Here is a 16975-nt window from a genome sequence, read left to right as displayed (position 1 = left end):
CCACCAATGCCTCCAACAACCAAGCCTCAGCAAGAGGGTTTGGTCAGGGGTGAACGGGGGAACGTCTCCTTGAAGAGGCTGCCTATCCCACCAACAAGCTAACTTCTCCTAGCGCGTCCACCTCCTCTCACTACTGCCTCTCTCCTCTAGCTCAACAGTCTACACAAAATGGCTTCCAGGCCTCTGCCCTTATATAGCCTGTCCACCTAGGGTCCAGTAGGGTCCAGAAGGTTCTGGAAGGCCCCAATGTTAGTCTATGAGGGCATTCCAGGGAATGGCAGTTGTGACAGTTGGCAGCCACCATTTTGTGACTCCAAGTGAATTCCTGTCAGGAAAGGCATCTAGGCCTGAGGTGAAAAACTATGAGGGCAAAAGAGCACCTATCCCCCAGACCAACACCATAAAAATTTAGTGGACACAAAAAAAGATGTAAAGGTATGAGGGGCAGAAAGGGAACAAAATAAATAATAAATTGGAGGGACTACGTAAAGGGCCAGACAGGTCTAACACGCGTCCCCCCCAGCTGAAAGTGGGGAGGACTGCCCAACCCCTTGGAAGTCCTCATCACTAAGGCGGAAATACCTAGAGAGACCGTCTGCATTGGCGTGGTCCACTCCAGGCCAATGTTCCACCCGGAAGTCCATTCCCTGTAGGGAGATGGACCATCTCAGCAACTTGGGATTTTCCCCCTTCATCTGCATTAGCCAGCGAAGGGGTCGGTGGTCAGTCTGAACCAGGAAGTGCGAGCCAAACAGGTATGGCCGCAGCTTCTTCAGAGCCCACACCACTGCGAAAGCTTCCCTCTCAATGGCACTCCACTTCTGTTCCCGGGGAAGCAGTCTCCTGGATAGGAAAACTACAGGCTGATCCAGGCCCTCTTCATTCAGTTGCGATAACACTGCCCCAATGCCATGCGCTGATGCATCTGTCTGGACAATGATTTCCTTGGAGAAGTCTGGGGCCCTCAGGACCGGTGCTGCACACGTTGCCTGCTTCAATTTTACAAAGGCTTGCTGACAAGCCTCTGTCCAAACTACCCGTCGAGGTTGTTTCTTTGAGGTAAGCTCTGTGAGGGGCGCTACAATAGTGCCATACCCCTTCACAAAGCGACGGTAGTAGCCTGTGAGGCCCAGGAAAGCTCGGACCTCAGTCTGTGTCTTGGGGGGTTCCCAGGCCATGATTGCCTCAATCTTTGCCTGCAGGGGCTGCACTGTTCCCCTACCCACCAAGTGTCCAAGGTACACAACTGACCCCTGCCCAATATGACATTTGCTGGCCTTGATTGTCAATCCAGCTTGTTTCAGGGCCTGGAGAACTGCTTGCAAATGTTGCAAATGGTCCTCCCAACTGCTACTGAAGACAGCAGCGGAGAAACCCTCCATTCCGGAGAGGACCTGATTCACCAGCCGCTGAAAAGTGGCAGGGGCATTTTTGAGCCCAAAGGACATCACACAAAATTGGAAGTGTCCCTCAGGCGTGGAGAAGGCTGACCTTTCCTTTGCTCCATCTGTCAAGGAGATCTGCCAGTACCCTGAAGTGAGGTCAAAGGTACTTAGGAATTGGGCAGCTCCTAGCCGGTCAATTAATTCATCCGCCCTAGGGATCGGATGGGCATCAGTTTTTGTAACTGAGTTCAGTCCCCGGTAATCCACACAGAACCTCAGTTCTGGAGTGGTGCCCGGTGGAGCGGCTTTTGGCACTAGAACCACCGGACTGGACCAGGGGCTGTTGGAAGGTTCTATAACTCCTAGCTCTAGCATCTTGGCAACCTCTCCGTGGATGCTAGCCTTCACCTTGTCGGACAGCCGGTAGGTCTTTGACTTCACTGGTGGGCTGTCCCCTGTGTCCACATCATGGGTACACAGGTGAGTCCTTCCCGGGACAAGAGAGAATAATGTAGAGTACTGCTCCAGTATCTGGCGGCAGTCCTCTCGCTGTTCAGGAGTTAGTGATGGAGAGAGAATCACTCCCTCCACTGACCCATCCTTCTCTTGAGACGAGAACAAGTCCGGGAGAGGTTCGCTTTCCGCTTCCTCTTCCCCATCAGTCACCATCGTTAAGATGACCTCGGGCCTCTCATGGTGGGGTTTGAGTCGGTTGGCATGAAGCACCCGCAGGGGCTGTCGAGGGGTCTTAAGGTCCACCTAGTATGTGGCCTTACCCTTCTTTTCCAACACCTCAAAGGGGCCTGTCCAGCGATCCTGGAGGGCACTAAGCTCTCCAGGCTCCATCACCCACACTTTCTGGCCAGGCTCCAACTCCACCGGGTGAGCATTGTGGTCATACCACTCTTTCATCACTGCCTGGCTGGCCTCCAAGTTGTCAGAAGCTTGCTTCCACAACTTCGCCATTTGGCTCCTGAAGGCCAGCATGTAGCTAACCACATCCTGGGGGGGGTTTCCTGGGAGACTTTTCCCATCCATCCTTCACCAGGCTGAGAGGACCGCGTACAGGGTGCCCATACAGAAGCTCGAAGGGGCTGAAGCCCACTCCCTTCTGTGGCACTTCCCTGTAGGAGAATAGCAAACAGGGTAGGAGGATGTCCCATTTCCTCCGCAGGCTTTCAGGCAGACTTCTGATCATGCCCTTCAAGGTCTTGTTGAACCTCTCGACCAGTCCATTTGACTGGGGGTGATAGGGTGTGGTGAACCGGTAGGTCACTCCACACTCCTTCCACATTGCCCGCATGTACGCTGACATAAAGTTGGTCCCCCCATCAGACACAACTTCCTTGGGGAAACCCACTCGGGTAAAGATCCCCATTAGGGCCTTAGCCACCACAGGTGCAGTGACAGTCCTCAGAGGAATTGCCTCTGGGTACCGTCTGGCATGATCCACCAGAACCAGGATGAACCTGTGACCAGCTGTTGTTGGTGGATCCAAGGGCCCTACAATGTCGATGCCCACCCTTTCAAAGGGGGTGCTAACGACTGGGAGTGGTTCCAGGGGAGCTTTCAGCTTCACCCCTGTTTTCCCACTGGCCTGGCAAGATACACATGTCCGACAGTAGGTGTTGGACGCCACTTTCATCTGAGGCCAGTAAAAGTGGGGGACAAGCCGAGCAAAGGTCTTGTCCTGACCTAAGTGTCCTGCCAAGGGTATTGCATGAGCCAATTCCAGCAGAAAGGCTCGGTATCGTCGCGGGACTACCAAGGCCCTTGATGAATCAGGTAAGGGTACCTTGGGTTCACTGTAGAGGAGTCCATCCTCCCAGTAAATATGGTAGTGTCCCGCAACGTCCCCTGCTGCCTGGGCTTCAGCCTGTCGCCTCAGTCCCTCAAGGGTAGGGCACTCCTTCTGGCCCTTACAGAACTCCTCTCTGGTAGGCCCTCCCTCCACATGCCACTCAGCAGGGATGAGCAGGTCCTCCAGAGAGACTACTTCCCCCTCCACGGACTCCTGGTCCACCACCGCAGGTGGCCGATCTGTCACATGGGGTGTGGAAGCCGAAGCAGGCTTCTCCTGTCTTCGGGTCTGTTCCTTTTTGGCAGCGGGTTGGGCCATTGTTCCAGGCTCCAACCCAGGCGAACTCCCTCTCCGGGCAGTCGCGGACCTTGTTCTTACACAGGCCCAGTCAGGTGTACCCAGCATCGCAGAGTGCGTCCGGTATTCCACCTCTCTCCAAGCATTGTGCTCCATATCATTCCACAGCAGACAATCAACTGGCACGGCAGGGCAGGGCTTACGGCAACTCGAAGTGAACCTGCAACCCCTTCCCACTCAAAGGTAACCTCAGCCACGGGATAGTGGCCAATTCTGCCGTCAGCCATCGCGGCGGGGTGGAGTACATTGGGAACCACCTGCTCTGGAGACACCAGTTGACTTCTCACCATAGTCATACTGGCTCCTGTATCTCTCAGAGCCTCCCCTCTCTGGCCATTGATGGTGATCCATTGCCCATACTTAGCAGTATTTGGGGGCACCTGGATCTTTGGAACCATCTCCCGTTCTCCCAGGGACACTAAGGTGACACCCGCCCACTCACCCCCATTATCTAAGGGCAACTCCTCCCCGAGCGCTACACTAGCTACTCCCGGGGGTGGTCTCTTTGGGCATCTGACATCTCCCTTATAATGTCCAACACCACCACACTCAAAACAGTGGACAACCCTTGGCTGCTGGCTTTGGCCTGGATGAGGGTTTCTAGGCAGTTTAGCCTTAGGGGTGAAACCCGTTCCCTTTCCCTGAAAATTGTTTTGGGGACCTTTAGAGAACTCCAGCTTTTTATCTCCCCCCTCCTTCTTCTGGGGGGGCGCCCTGTCCGGCCTTTTGGGAATCCCCTCCAGTCCCCTTTGAGGACACCCGGGTACTTGCCCTGATGTCCGCCTCCTCTGCAAGCTTCCGGGGGTTGGTCAGCTTGCTGTCCACCAGGTGTTGGCGCAGCTCGGGAAAGCATTTCTCGAGTAGATGCTCTTTCAAAAATAGATCATACAACCCCTCATAATCCTTCACCTCACTGCCCTGTACCCAGCCCTCCAATGCCTTCCTTGCATAATCTAGGAAGTCCACCCAGTTCTGGGTGCTTAACTTGTGGCTCCCCCTGAACTTCTGGCGATACTTCTCTGGGGTTAACCCAAACTTCCTGATCAATGCTAGCTTCATGGTGGGGTAGTTGGTCTGCTCCTCTGGTTCTAAGGCTAGCAAGGTGTCCCGACCAGTAGGAGACATGTACTTGTACAAACCACCCCCCCAGTGCTTCTCCTGCACCCCATGGGCTCTTAAGGAGACCTCATAGGCAGCCAACCATTTGGCTATATCATCCCCTTGACTATAGCTAGCAATTAGGTCCTTAGGCAAATAGGGTCTGGACTCCCTGGCTGGTTCTCTGTATTCGCTGCCACCATTCAGAGTAGGAGAGGGTCCCCGTTGCAGGGCTTGGAGTTCTAACTCCTTCAGTTTGAATTCATGAGCCATCCTCCGCTCTTCCCTCTCCTGTTCTAGCCTGGCCAACTCCCATTTCAGCTGCCTCATTTCCCTCCTGTCAGTGAGCTCCGCTTCGGTCAAGCTTCCCCCTGAGACACCACTGCCCCTCCTAGAGTAGGACACTGGTCCTGGGAGGAGGTTGTCCACCTCTGAGTGGAATAATCCCTCTACCTCTATGACCGTGTCCCGGTCTGTCCCTTCATCCTCCTCCTTCCCTTCTCTGTGTGCTTCCACCCAAGCCCTTAAACTGGTCTGGAGTTCCCCCTTCTTGGCATCACGCTTAGAAAAAACACCCCCATTTGTTGGCAGAAATCTTTTAGCTGGGCCACAGAGTAAGTGTCCAGTTCTTCCAGCACAAATTCCATTTTGCAAAAGGCAATTCAAGGTTAAACACACAAAAAGAATAGTTACAAGGGCAACCAGAAGCTACCGCCACCCCACCATCAGGAATAAATTTGGAAAAAGCAAAAGTAAAAATTAGGAGGGCCGCTAGGAGAAAACTCCAGGTGTAGGTTAGTGGATTACACTCAGTTACTGCAGAGTAGTCGCAACCACAGTCAAGATCCCACCGCTAGACACCAATTGTTGGAACCTAATGTTGTCAGGTCACCTAGGGTAGCCTGGCCTAGGGTAAGACAATGTTAACAGAGGCACATGTGTAAAGGTTGCATACCACCCAGCAGTAACATCAAGCAATTCCACTCAAAAATGACACTACACCGGTAATTATGGAAAAATATGGATTGCTTTATAAAAATAATTTGGTTCTTCTGAATATCTCTTTTCTTTTTACACCAATATTTCTCCTTATTCCTTCTCACTTTGCTTGACAGATTACATTTACAATTTCATTTCACATTTCCTGGCTCAGTTTCATTGTAGTTCAATATGGCTTCCTTTACATTTACTTAACAGAGGTACACAGTTAAAGAAAGAAGTATTTCCAGGAGCTCACACAATTGATTTCATTGACTTTTAACTCCCACACCGTTCCAGAGTTACTGAATAAGTAATATATCCTGCACTATATTCCTTGTGCAGGGAGACTTCCACTCCGTCCCCAAACAGGTACTGTCCTCTCTTAGCAACTCCTAGAGGGCTGGTTACTGAGGCAGAATTCCCCACAACCCCGTTTATCTGGAGCCTTATGCTCTGAACCAGTGTAACCACCCACAGCGGTTTCCTCCTCTAAACACAGGCAAACCACTGTTACCACGGAGGGAATCCTCTATCCCTGCATCAACGGGGATGTTTAGTTCACTCGGCCGATACTGGCCGACCGGGTTACTCAGGGACACCCCTCCACTCACTGGCTGCTGCTGATTACAACCCTTATTCGGCAGGGCTGCCGGTGTCCCTGGGGCAGAACCCACTCTTTCAGTCACCCGATAATCCTCTTTCACCTTTCCCCCCTTTCCGCCACCTTACTTGGCTGGATTGACAACGAGTGAGGCAAAGTCCCTCCTGGTTCGTACTCTGGCTGTTCCTCTACCGGATTACGGGTTCTCCGCACTCGCTCGAAGGACGAAGGAAGGCCAGACGGGGGCTGCCGGTGAAGTAATGTCCCTCGCTGCTGCCGTCGTTCCTTCGTTGTCGGCGCTTCCGCTCATGCGCGACAGAGTAGTGTCTCTGTCTGGCAACCCTTCAGATGAGCGGGATTCCAGGTCACTCCCAGGCCTGCACACGTACAGCACTACTCCCCTCACAAGGCCGGGACCACGGAGTCTGCGCAAGGCTAAGCGCTCCTTTGCTCATGCGCGCCGCCTGCCACTGCCTCAGTCAACGCAGGTCCCTGTTAATCGCTTGAACCTCCCTCTGATCAATCGGTAAGGGGATCTGGCGAGGGGAGGAAGCGGGGAAAGAGCTTCTTTCAGACAGCGTCACTTAAAGCAGGAGCTGCAGGGTTCACAGGGGCCAGTCAGTGTTCCACCAATGCCTCCAACAACCAAGCCTCAGCAAGAGGGTTTGGTCAGGGGTGAACGGGGGAACGTCTCCTTGAAGAGGCTGCCTATCCCACCGACAAGCTAACTTCTCCTAGCGCGTCCACCTCCTCTCACTACTGCCTCTCTCCTCTAGCTCAACAGTCTACACAAAATGGCTTCCAGGCCTCTGCCCTTATATAGCCTGTCCACCTAGGGTCCAGTAGGGTCCAGAAGGTTCTGGAAGGCCCCAATGTTAGTCTATGAGGGCATTCCAGGGAATGGCAGTTGTGACAGTTGGCAGCCACCATTTTGTGACTCCAAGTGAATTCCTGTCAGGAAAGGCATCTAGGCCTGAGGTGAAAAACTATGAGGGCAAAAGAGCACCTATCCCCCAGACCAACACCATAAACATTTAGTGGGCACCAAAAAAGATGCAAAGGTATGAGGGGCAGAAAGGGAACAAAATAAATAATAAATTGGAGGGACTATGCAAAGGGCCAGACAGGTCTAACACTGTTCTAGTGCATGATGGGAACAGGGCAAACCAAACTACCAAGCCAATTCTTATACTGGGAAGGAAACAAGCTTCCGGGGACCGGTTTCTGGCATTTTAGCCGTCGTCGGCCCGGCTTGCTTGAATCCTGATGGTGCAATGAGCAGGGGACTCACATCTGAGTATACCCTTCCACGCTTATGGTGGACCAAATGATTCAGAAAAGGGGGTGGTGATGAACAGAGTGTCTGAATTAAGCAGACCACTCTTACCCAGTCCAAAGATCAGGGCTTGATCCATCACCGTTTTTTAGCTCACTGCACCATCCCAGCTCAGAGCCTGGCTACATGCAAATTAGTCTGTTCCTGTCCCAGTGCATGATGGGAACAGGGCAAACCAAACTACCAAGCCAATTCTTATACTGGGAAGGATACAAGCTTCCGGGGACCGGTTTCTGGCATTTCAGCTGTCGTCGGCCCGGCTTGCTTGAGTCCTGATGGTGCAATGAGCAAGGGACTCACATCTGAGTATACCCTTCCACGCTTATGGTGGACAAAATGATTCAGAAAAGGGGGTGGTGATGAACAGAGTGTCTGAATTAGGCAGACCACTCTTACCCAGTCCAAAGATCAGGGCTTGATCCATCACCGTTTTTTAGCTCACTGCACCATCCCATCTCAGAACCTGGCTACATGCAAATTAGTCTGTTCCTGTCCCAGTGCATGATGGGAACAGGGCAAACCAAACTACCAAGCCAATTCTTATACTGGGAAGGAAACAAGCTTCCGGGGACCGGTTTCTGGCATTTCAGCCGTCGTCGGCCCGGCTTGCTTGAATCCTGATGGTGCAATGAGCAAGGGACTTTGGTCCCGGCGCAGCAGGCCCCCACAGGATCCGGTTCCGGATCCGGACCGCCACCGGTCGACCTTACGATCTCGCCGACGCCGGCCCCCAGGGTGTCGCCTCCGGGCGGCACCGTCCCCGATCCCTCCCTCGATTCGGGTCCGGCGCCGGAACGCCGCCACTCTCAACGCCAATGGGACATTTCTACTTCTATGACCGGGCCCCATCCTTTGGTCCTGAGTCTCAGGAGATGGGTGGCGAGGGGGATTGGGAGGGGTCTGAGGACCCTCTGGCACAGGAATGCCAGTCTTATTAGGACTGGACAGCTGAGCTAGGGGAGGCCAGTGGTCTGGACACCTCGTTAGACACTGGTTTTCTCTCCCCCCGACCGTGGCTACGGAGGAGGGGGCTGCCTATAGTGTGGTGTTGACGCGGGCAGCCAAGGCCTCGGGCCTGGCACTCCCCGTCGCGGCCGTGAGGAGTAACCTCCTCACTGAGGTATTTAAACCACAGGCAAGCTCGGCCGAGCCTCTGCTGCCGTTTAATGAGGCCTTGTCTGAGGTTCTTCTGGGCACTTGGTCCAGGCCAGCTACAGGTCAGCCTGTAGATAGGAACGTGGCCAGACGCCACCGCCCGGCTCCGGGCGACCCTTCCTTCCTGTCCACCCACCCCACCCCGAGAATCTGGTCATCCAGGCCTCTAACTCCCAGACCACATTCCCGACGGCTCCCCCCGATCGGGAATCTAAGAGGTACGAGCAATGCGGGAAAAAGGTATTCTCCTCCCTAAGTTTAGGGTTGCGGTCAGTCAACACCGGGTGCCTCTTGGGCCGCTACACCAACTCTCTATGGTACACGGTCAGCATGTCCGGAGGAGGTCCGGACTAAACTCGCCCAACCCCTTGTGGAGGGTCGAGATGCGGTACGGTACTCCATCAGGTGTGGGCTGGATACCACGGACTCACTGGGCAAAGCGATGGCAACAACGGTGGCGATTCATCACCATGCCTGGTTGAGGTCCCCCAACTTTTCGGCTGATGTCCAAAACACTCTTAAGGACATGCCATTTGATGGCCGTCGCCTCTTTGGCGACAAGGCAGACCATGCGCTTGAGCGCTTTAAGGACTCCAGGGCTAAGGCCAAGTCCTTGGGCCTCTCGGCCCTGCACCAGCAAACGGCTGCCTTTTGCTCCTTTCGTAGCCAAGGAAGGGGCACCCCCACACGTCTTGCCAGCCACGGGCCGCAGACTACCGTCCAGAGCGGTGGCGGACGTGGAAACCGCCGTGGCGGTGGTCGGGGACAATGGCGAGGCCAGTCCACACCTGCCTCTGCAGCATCCGCCTCAAAACCCTCTTAGTCCGAGCTTTCAGGCCCATGTGACGCCAGTGGGGGGCAGGGTTCGCCATCACCACCTCCACTGGCGCACCGTCACATCGGACAAGTGGGTGCTGCAAATCGTCCGAAGGGGCTACTCCCTCCCCTTCGAGGCGACCCCTCCAGCCATGCCACCGCAGTACCACCGCATGTCGGGGGATCACTTGCAACTTCTACGAGAGGAAGTTACAGCCCTCTTGGCCAAGGGGGCCATCGAGCACATTTGTGGGCCAGAAGTAGGGTGTGGTTGTTACTCCCACTACTTTCCGGTACCCAAGAAGGGCAAAGGGGGCCTACGCCCTATCTTGGACCTGCGGAACGTCAACTGCTTCCTCCGACAGGAGAAGTTCAAGATGCTGACTTTGGCTCAGGTCCTAGCTGCCCTGGACCCAGGAGACTGGATGGTAGCGTTGGACTTGCAGGACGCTTATTTTCATATCCCCGTCCTTCCGGCCCACCGGCGTTACCGGCGTTACCTGTAGTTCACGGTAGGCCACGAGCACTTTCAGTTTACCGTGCTCCCCTTCGGCCTTACCAGCGCCCCACGGGTGTGTTCACGAAAGTAATGGCCGTGGTCGCAGCTCATCTGCGCAGGTTAGGGGTTTCAGTCTTCCCCTACCTCAACGACGGGTTGTTGAAGACGGGCTCGCCCCAGACAGTCGTCAGCCACCTCCAGACTATGGCCGACCTTGTGCACCTGCTGGGGTTCTCCATCAATGTGCCGAAGTCACACCTGTGTCCCCCTCAGAAGCTCCTCTTCATCGGAGCGGTTCTGGACTCGGCGCAGTTTCAGGTTTATCTTCCCGAGCAGCGGGTTCGGGATATTCAGGCTCGGATTGCTATCTTTCAGCCGTTATCCCGAGTTTCGGTCAGGTTGCCGCTGCGGCTTCTGGGGCTGATGGCCTCCTGCATCCTTCTGGCGCATCACACGAGGTGGCGGATGCAGGCTCTGCAGTGGGACCTGAAGTTTCAGTGGGCCCAGCATCAGGGCAACTTGTCCGTCCATGTCTTGATCTCGGAGGGCACTGCAAGAGAGTTTCAGTGGTGGCTCACGGACCGCGATTGGGTCAGCGGCAGATCCCTCTCCCTACTCCACCCGGAGCACGTAGTTGTTACGGACGCGTCCCTCCAGGGCTGGGGGAGCCACTTAGGAGAGGCGGAGATCAGAGGCCTCTGGTCTCCGGCGGAGTCTCGGCTCCACATCAACCTTCTGGAGCTGCAGGCGATCCGGCTTGCACTGAAGGCATTCCTCCCCTCTGTCCGGGGGAGTGTAGTGCAGGTGTTCACGGAAAACACCACCGCCATGTGGTAGTGCAACAAACAGGGCGGGGTGGGGTCGTGGACCCTATGCCAGGAGGCTCTGCGCCTCTGGCGGTGGCTGGACCATCAGGGCGGGAACCTGGTGGTTCAACACCTGGCAGGTTCCCTGAATGCCAGGGCGGACAAACTCAGCGGTCGGTGCATGATGGGTTACGAATGGCGTCTGAACTCGGACGTGACGCAAGGCCTCTTTCAGCAGTGGGGAGAGCCTTGGTTAGATCTATTCGCCACAGAAGAGAATGCGCAATGTCATCAGTTCTGCGTGTTGGAATTTCCAAGGCGGCACTCGTTTGGAGACGCTTTTTGTCGCAAGTGGAGCTGCGGTCTGTTGTACGCCTTTCCGCCTATACCACTTCTGCCCAGAGTGCTGAAGAAGATCAGACGCGACCGGGCCCAAGTTATCCTTGTGGCTCCGGACTGGGCACGAAGATACTCGTATTCTGAGCTACTCAGCATGTCTGTCGATCCCCCGATTCGTCTGCCTCTTCAGAAGGACCTTCTGTCGCAGCAGCAGGGGACGGTCCTCCACCCGAACCTGTCCAGTCTCCGCCTTCATGCTTGGAGATTGAGCGGCGACAGTTGAGGCCATTTGACTTGCCTCCTGAAGTTTGTGATGTGATTCTGGCAGCCAGGCGTCCTTCCACAATGTCTGTATACGTCTGCAGGTGGAACAAATTTGTGGCATGGTGCACAGCAAAGGCTGTGGATCCCCTTTCTGCCCTTCTTTCTGAGGTTCTCCTCTTTCTTCTTTCTCTTGCCCAGCAGGGCTCTGCCCTGGGCACTATCATGGGCTACCTTTCTGCCCTTTCCGCCTTCTTAAGGCTACCTGATCAGCCTTCTTTGTTCAAGTCCCCAGTTGTTAATAGGTTCTTAAAGGGCATCACTCATATGTTTCCCCCTGTTCCTTTCGTGATGTCTCAGTCGGACTTGAACCTTGTTCTTACTTTTCTGATGTGCGCTCCCTTCGAGACACTTCATAACTTTCCTCTCCGTCTTCTTACCCTTAAGACTGCTTTCCTGGTTGCCATCACCTCTGCCAGGAGAGTGAGTGAGCTCCAGGCTCTTTCATCCAAGCCTCCCTTCCTTTCTGTCCACCCCGACAAGGTTGTGTTGCGGACAAGACCCTCTTTACTGCCCAAGGAAGTCATGGCCTTCCACATTGGGCAGTCCATCACCTTGCCCACCTTCTTTCCACCTCCACATCCCTCTAAAGAGGAAGAGCGGCTGCACCGTCTGGACCCAAAACGTGCGCTCTCTTTTTATTTGGAACGCACACGCCAATTCCGGGTGGATGACCAACTCTTTGTTGGTTACGTGGGCACTAAGAAGGGACGGGCGGTGCACAAACTGACCATCTCTCGGTGGGTTATCTTGTGTATTAAGGCATGCTACTCTTTAGCTAAGAAGGAGCCTCCTGTTGGGCTGAGGGCCCATTCCACTCGGGGCACGGCGGCTACTACTGCCCTGGGCCGAGGAGTCCCCTTGCAGGACATCTGTCAGGCAGCTACGTGGGCCTTGCTGCACACGTTCGCAAGACACTACTGCCTGGACAGCCAAGTCCGGAGGGATGGCTTCTTTGGCGTTCCGTCCTCAAGGACTTTCTGGTGTGATCATTGGTTCACAGACCCACCACCGGGGTTGGTATTGCTGGGGTATGTATTCTGAGGTAAGGAATCTAATACTAACCTGTTTCTTTCAGATGCACAAGTTACTTACCTTCGGTAACGATATATCTGTAAGAAACAGTAGTTAGTATTCGATTTCTTACCGCCCCACCCATCCTCCCCGTTCTGCAAACCGATATCTAGGGTTAAGGTCATCCCCTTTCAGGGCCCTAGTTTCATGGCACCAGTGTTGGTTTTTATCATGACTCTGCGGTTCTGGGGCGGAAAAGCTGTGTATAATAACTGACGTCAGCGCGCGAGGGCAGCGTCTAAGTACTCCGGCGACGTCATCCCGGCGCCTACGACACCGACGATGGACGCGGAGCCGCAGACGACGCCTACCGACGCGCAGGGGTACTGCTAAGCAATAGTTTCCGGGTCCAGTCTGACGTCTGGGGATATTCTAAGGTAAGGAATCTAATACTAACTACTGTTTCTTACAGATATATCGTTACCGAAGGTAAGTAACTTGTGCGTCATGGCATAACAGAGAAGATTGTGTCCAATTGAAACTGTTCTGTATTAGGTTCTCACCTCTCTTTCTTTTTGTATTTCCTTCACTTCTTTTTCTCTTTCCTTCTACTTTTATACTTTTCTTTCTCTTTTTCTTCTCTTTCCTTTAATAGTTCCTTCTCTTTCTTCTCCTCCCTTTCTTTCCATCTCTAATTCTTTCCTTCTCTCTTTATTCTTTCTCTTTCCTTCCCTTCCGTTCCCTCTTCCCTTCCCTTTCTTTTTTCCATATTTCGTTAGTTCTTAAAGACAGGAAGTTGCCAGCCAATGCCAGACTGATTGACGTTTTAGGTCTGTGTTAGTCAAGACTTTTTGATTTTATTAAAATCATGTTTATAACATACTTACTCATAGGGGTTTTAGCTAGACTTGATCTATTAGGCTGTGGTTATTGTCATTCACATTTTTCTACCACCCACTCCAGCATGCATTAAGGGGTAATGTATCAGCCCACTTCAGCCATTGGCTGACTTCATTACAAGTTACAGCATGCCGCCCTTTCCCAAGAAACACCTCCACACTAAAAAAATAGTGCCCTTCTGTGACAGGGAGTACTATCGTAATGTGTGGGGATTTATTTAGATAAAAAAACTTTTTTTGTGTGTAGCAAATGATTTTTTGTGGAGGGATTTTTGATGAGGGCCCGGCACATTCCCAATCAACAATTTTTTTCAAAGACTATGACAAAACAAAACAAGAATTACCAGAAGGCTGGCAGCCAACACCAGACCTATTGGCATTTCCAATGCTTATTTTATCTAGTTAACTGTAAACACTGTATAATGTTTGTCTTTCCCTGCAGTCCTGAGACCCCTTTCCACATCTCTAAAAACAGGCTGTCAGATGTTTGTTGACACTGATAGGAAATCCAACAATATCTTCCTTTTCTTCTTCTACACACATTGTCCGTTTAAACCCATTGCCCGTGTAAAGACATGCAAAAAAGCTGGGCTCTGGTGTCTATTTGGCTAGCTTCTTTCTGCTCAACCTCCTCCTCCAATTGATCTCCACATTCGCCCATAAGCAGAATAACATCCCCAACCTTCCATCTACAGTTAACATTCCAAGCTGGGCTGCAGCATACCGTGAAGGGCTTAGAAGAAACAGATTGCAACAGAGAAGCATCAAGAGAGTTGAATACAAACTGTGAGAACTTAAAACTGTTCTTCCAAACCTCTAGAAGAAGATGGACAAGAAATAATTTTGTTAAAAGGCAGATAATTAGAAACTGAGATAGACCCTCTTACATGTCCAGCAGCAGAGTAAAAGACAGCGTCTGAGCCTAGCCACAGGCCACCATTGTGAATCATATCAACTCCCTTGGTTTGGTTGAATACTTGGGAACCAGTAGAAAAAATGTCAATAGAAAATCCCCTACACATGGCACCATCCTCCCTGTCATTCTACACAAGATGGAGTAACCAACCAATATGGGTGGTGAAGCACATCTAATTCTGAACAAAGAAGCCCTGCCAAGGATGACCAAATGTTAGTCAATCTATAATTAATGTTCAGTGTATTGCTTGCACTTGCACACACTCACGGCCCTAAGCTCTTCAATCAATACAAATTATATCTGTTTTAAACCAACCTCTTCCATGTGTAAATATGAGAGTTCTGCTTGCCTGCCCTGGTCCACACGCATCACTGTCATCTTCTAAGTGGGACAATGGTTTTCCTTTACCACAAGGAAGTAAGTTGGATGCATACCAACCTGCAAAAACTCAACGGCGAGAAAACAGAAGTGTTGATCTTGGGCAAGAATAAAGACCTCTGGGGCCCCCAGCATTGGCCTGCCTAAATTGGCCCTATGCCTCAGCCAAAACATCAGGTCCAGAATTTGGGCATCATAATTGATAACCAATTTTCCATGAAGCAGCAAGCAGTGAGAGTGGCCTCGACTTGCTTCACAATCCTTAGATGGCTTAAGCAAATCTTATGGATGCTGCCCACCTCTATTTAACGCACCGTGGTCCAGGCTCTCATCACCTCAAGACTGGACTACGCGAACATCTTTTACCTGGGCGGCACTAAGATTGTGCTGTGTAAACGTCAGCTTGTTCAAAATGCTGCAGCAAGGTTGCTTTGCAAAATCCCTAAAACTTCTTCCATCTCTGAGTCACTTCGAGACCTTCATTGGCTTAGGATTGAGAACCGTGTCAAATTTAAAGCACTGAGGGCCTGATGTAGGTAAATCTTATTTACCGACTCTAGAATACCGAATTTTACCGATTCGGTATTCTAGATTCAGTAAATGAGTTTTAGGAAATAATTCGGTATTTTTTACCGAATCGGTATGATTCTGTAATTACGAATCAGTATTTACCGATTCGGTAATTGCCATTGATTCGTATGGGCCTTGAGGCCCATAGGAATCAATGTGAATTATCGAATCGGTAAATACCGATTCGGTAAAATTACGGAATTGTCAAGGGGGACAGGGTGTCACTTTGACACCCTGTGGCACCCCTGATTCTGGCTTGTGTGCCATGTGACACACATACATGCCCTAAGGGCATGTATGTGTGTCACATGGCACACAAGCCAGAATCATGTGTGTCACACATACATGCCCTTAGGGCATGTATGTGTGTCGCATGGCACACAAGCCAGAATCAGGGGTGCAACAGGGAGTCAAAGTGACATCCTGTCCCCCTTGACAATTCCGTAATTTTACCGAATCGGTATTTACCGACACACATACATTCCCTAAGGGCATGTATGTGTATCACATGGCACAGGTGTACATGCACAGATGTGCATATACACAGGAATTCTTATTTACCACCAAATAATATTTTGTGGTAAATAACGAATTCTTAAGGGCCTGTGTCACTGTTTTCAGTGCCACCTACATCTAGATTTACAAATTCAGTAACTTTACCGATTCGGTATTTTACCGAATCGGTACATTTACCGATTCTGTAAATTTTAGGCCTCCTACATATCAAAAAACAAATACCGGTCGGTAACGGCCGAAATCGGCCGATACCGACCGGTATTTGGTGTCCTACATCTGGACCTGAGTTTTATGTTTAAGATAAAATCTGGTAAGGTGCCATAGTACCTAATGACTCTTTCTCACCCTCATGTACCTTCTCGTGTGCTCCGCTCTGCCACTCAGGCCAAGGTCACTGTTCCTAGTTTGAGATTAGTGTGAATGGGCAGTCGCTCTTTCTCGTGTCTGGATCCTTCTTTATGGAACTCCCTTCCAATGGAACTTCGGAACGAACTCTCTTTGGAGAATTTCCAGAAGGGAGTAAAAACTTGGCTATTCAACTTGTAGTACTTTCCCCTTTATTTCTCTTAGCTTCTTTCAGGCGACGCCGGGAAACCCTTGGGTAGCTGTGCGCCTTAGAAATTAAAAATAACAATAACAACCTCCTCACAATCAAACAAAAAATATTAACAGTGATGTAGATCCACATAATGGTTCAGAGAAGGAAGCATGCTCAATTATCTGAGCCACACTGTATTTGCCAACCACTTCCTTGGCCATCATGGCCACCCTGGGCATACATAATATCCCACACAAGTGAATCCATAGATATTAGTGTTATTGTTATGTACCTAAGTACAGTATTTCTTAACATAGAATAAGGAAATTGTCATATGTACAGCAAAATAAAGGGCAATCTTCCTAAAAAGGGTGTAATGGAGTTTGTGTGGCTTGAAAAGGGCACAGGGCAAGACTAGATACCTCTCACCCACCAGAAGCTACTTTATTTTTGCTATTAAATGGTTATAGTCGGTTGCTAAAATGATCTGACAGCACTTTTAGCTTCTACTCTACCTCATTGTGATGCCTTGGCATGGTTGCCCATCCTCCACACTTGCCTTTAGCTTCCTTAAGGAAGGACTATCAGAATTAAGAGAAAGAAAGTGCTAATAAAAGTTAGAGACATTAAGGACAGATTACGTTCTCCA

The 16975-nt window shown here is 51.5% G+C and overlaps 1 protein-coding gene across 5 annotated transcripts in view; it reads left to right on the top strand.

Moving 5' to 3' along the window:
• The window catches only part of DOCK11 (dedicator of cytokinesis 11), a 1133414-nt gene that overhangs the window by 580869 nt on the left and 535570 nt on the right, over positions 1-16975 (top strand). The window lies entirely within an intron of this gene.

Source organism: Lissotriton vulgaris, chromosome 4_1 (genome assembly GCF_964263255.1).
Source record: "Lissotriton vulgaris chromosome 4_1, aLisVul1.2, whole genome shotgun sequence".
NCBI classification, from domain to species: domain Eukaryota; kingdom Metazoa; phylum Chordata; class Amphibia; order Caudata; family Salamandridae; genus Lissotriton; species Lissotriton vulgaris.
The sequence above is the reverse complement of the archived record's forward strand: the minus strand, read 5'-3'. Positions and strand labels throughout refer to the sequence as shown.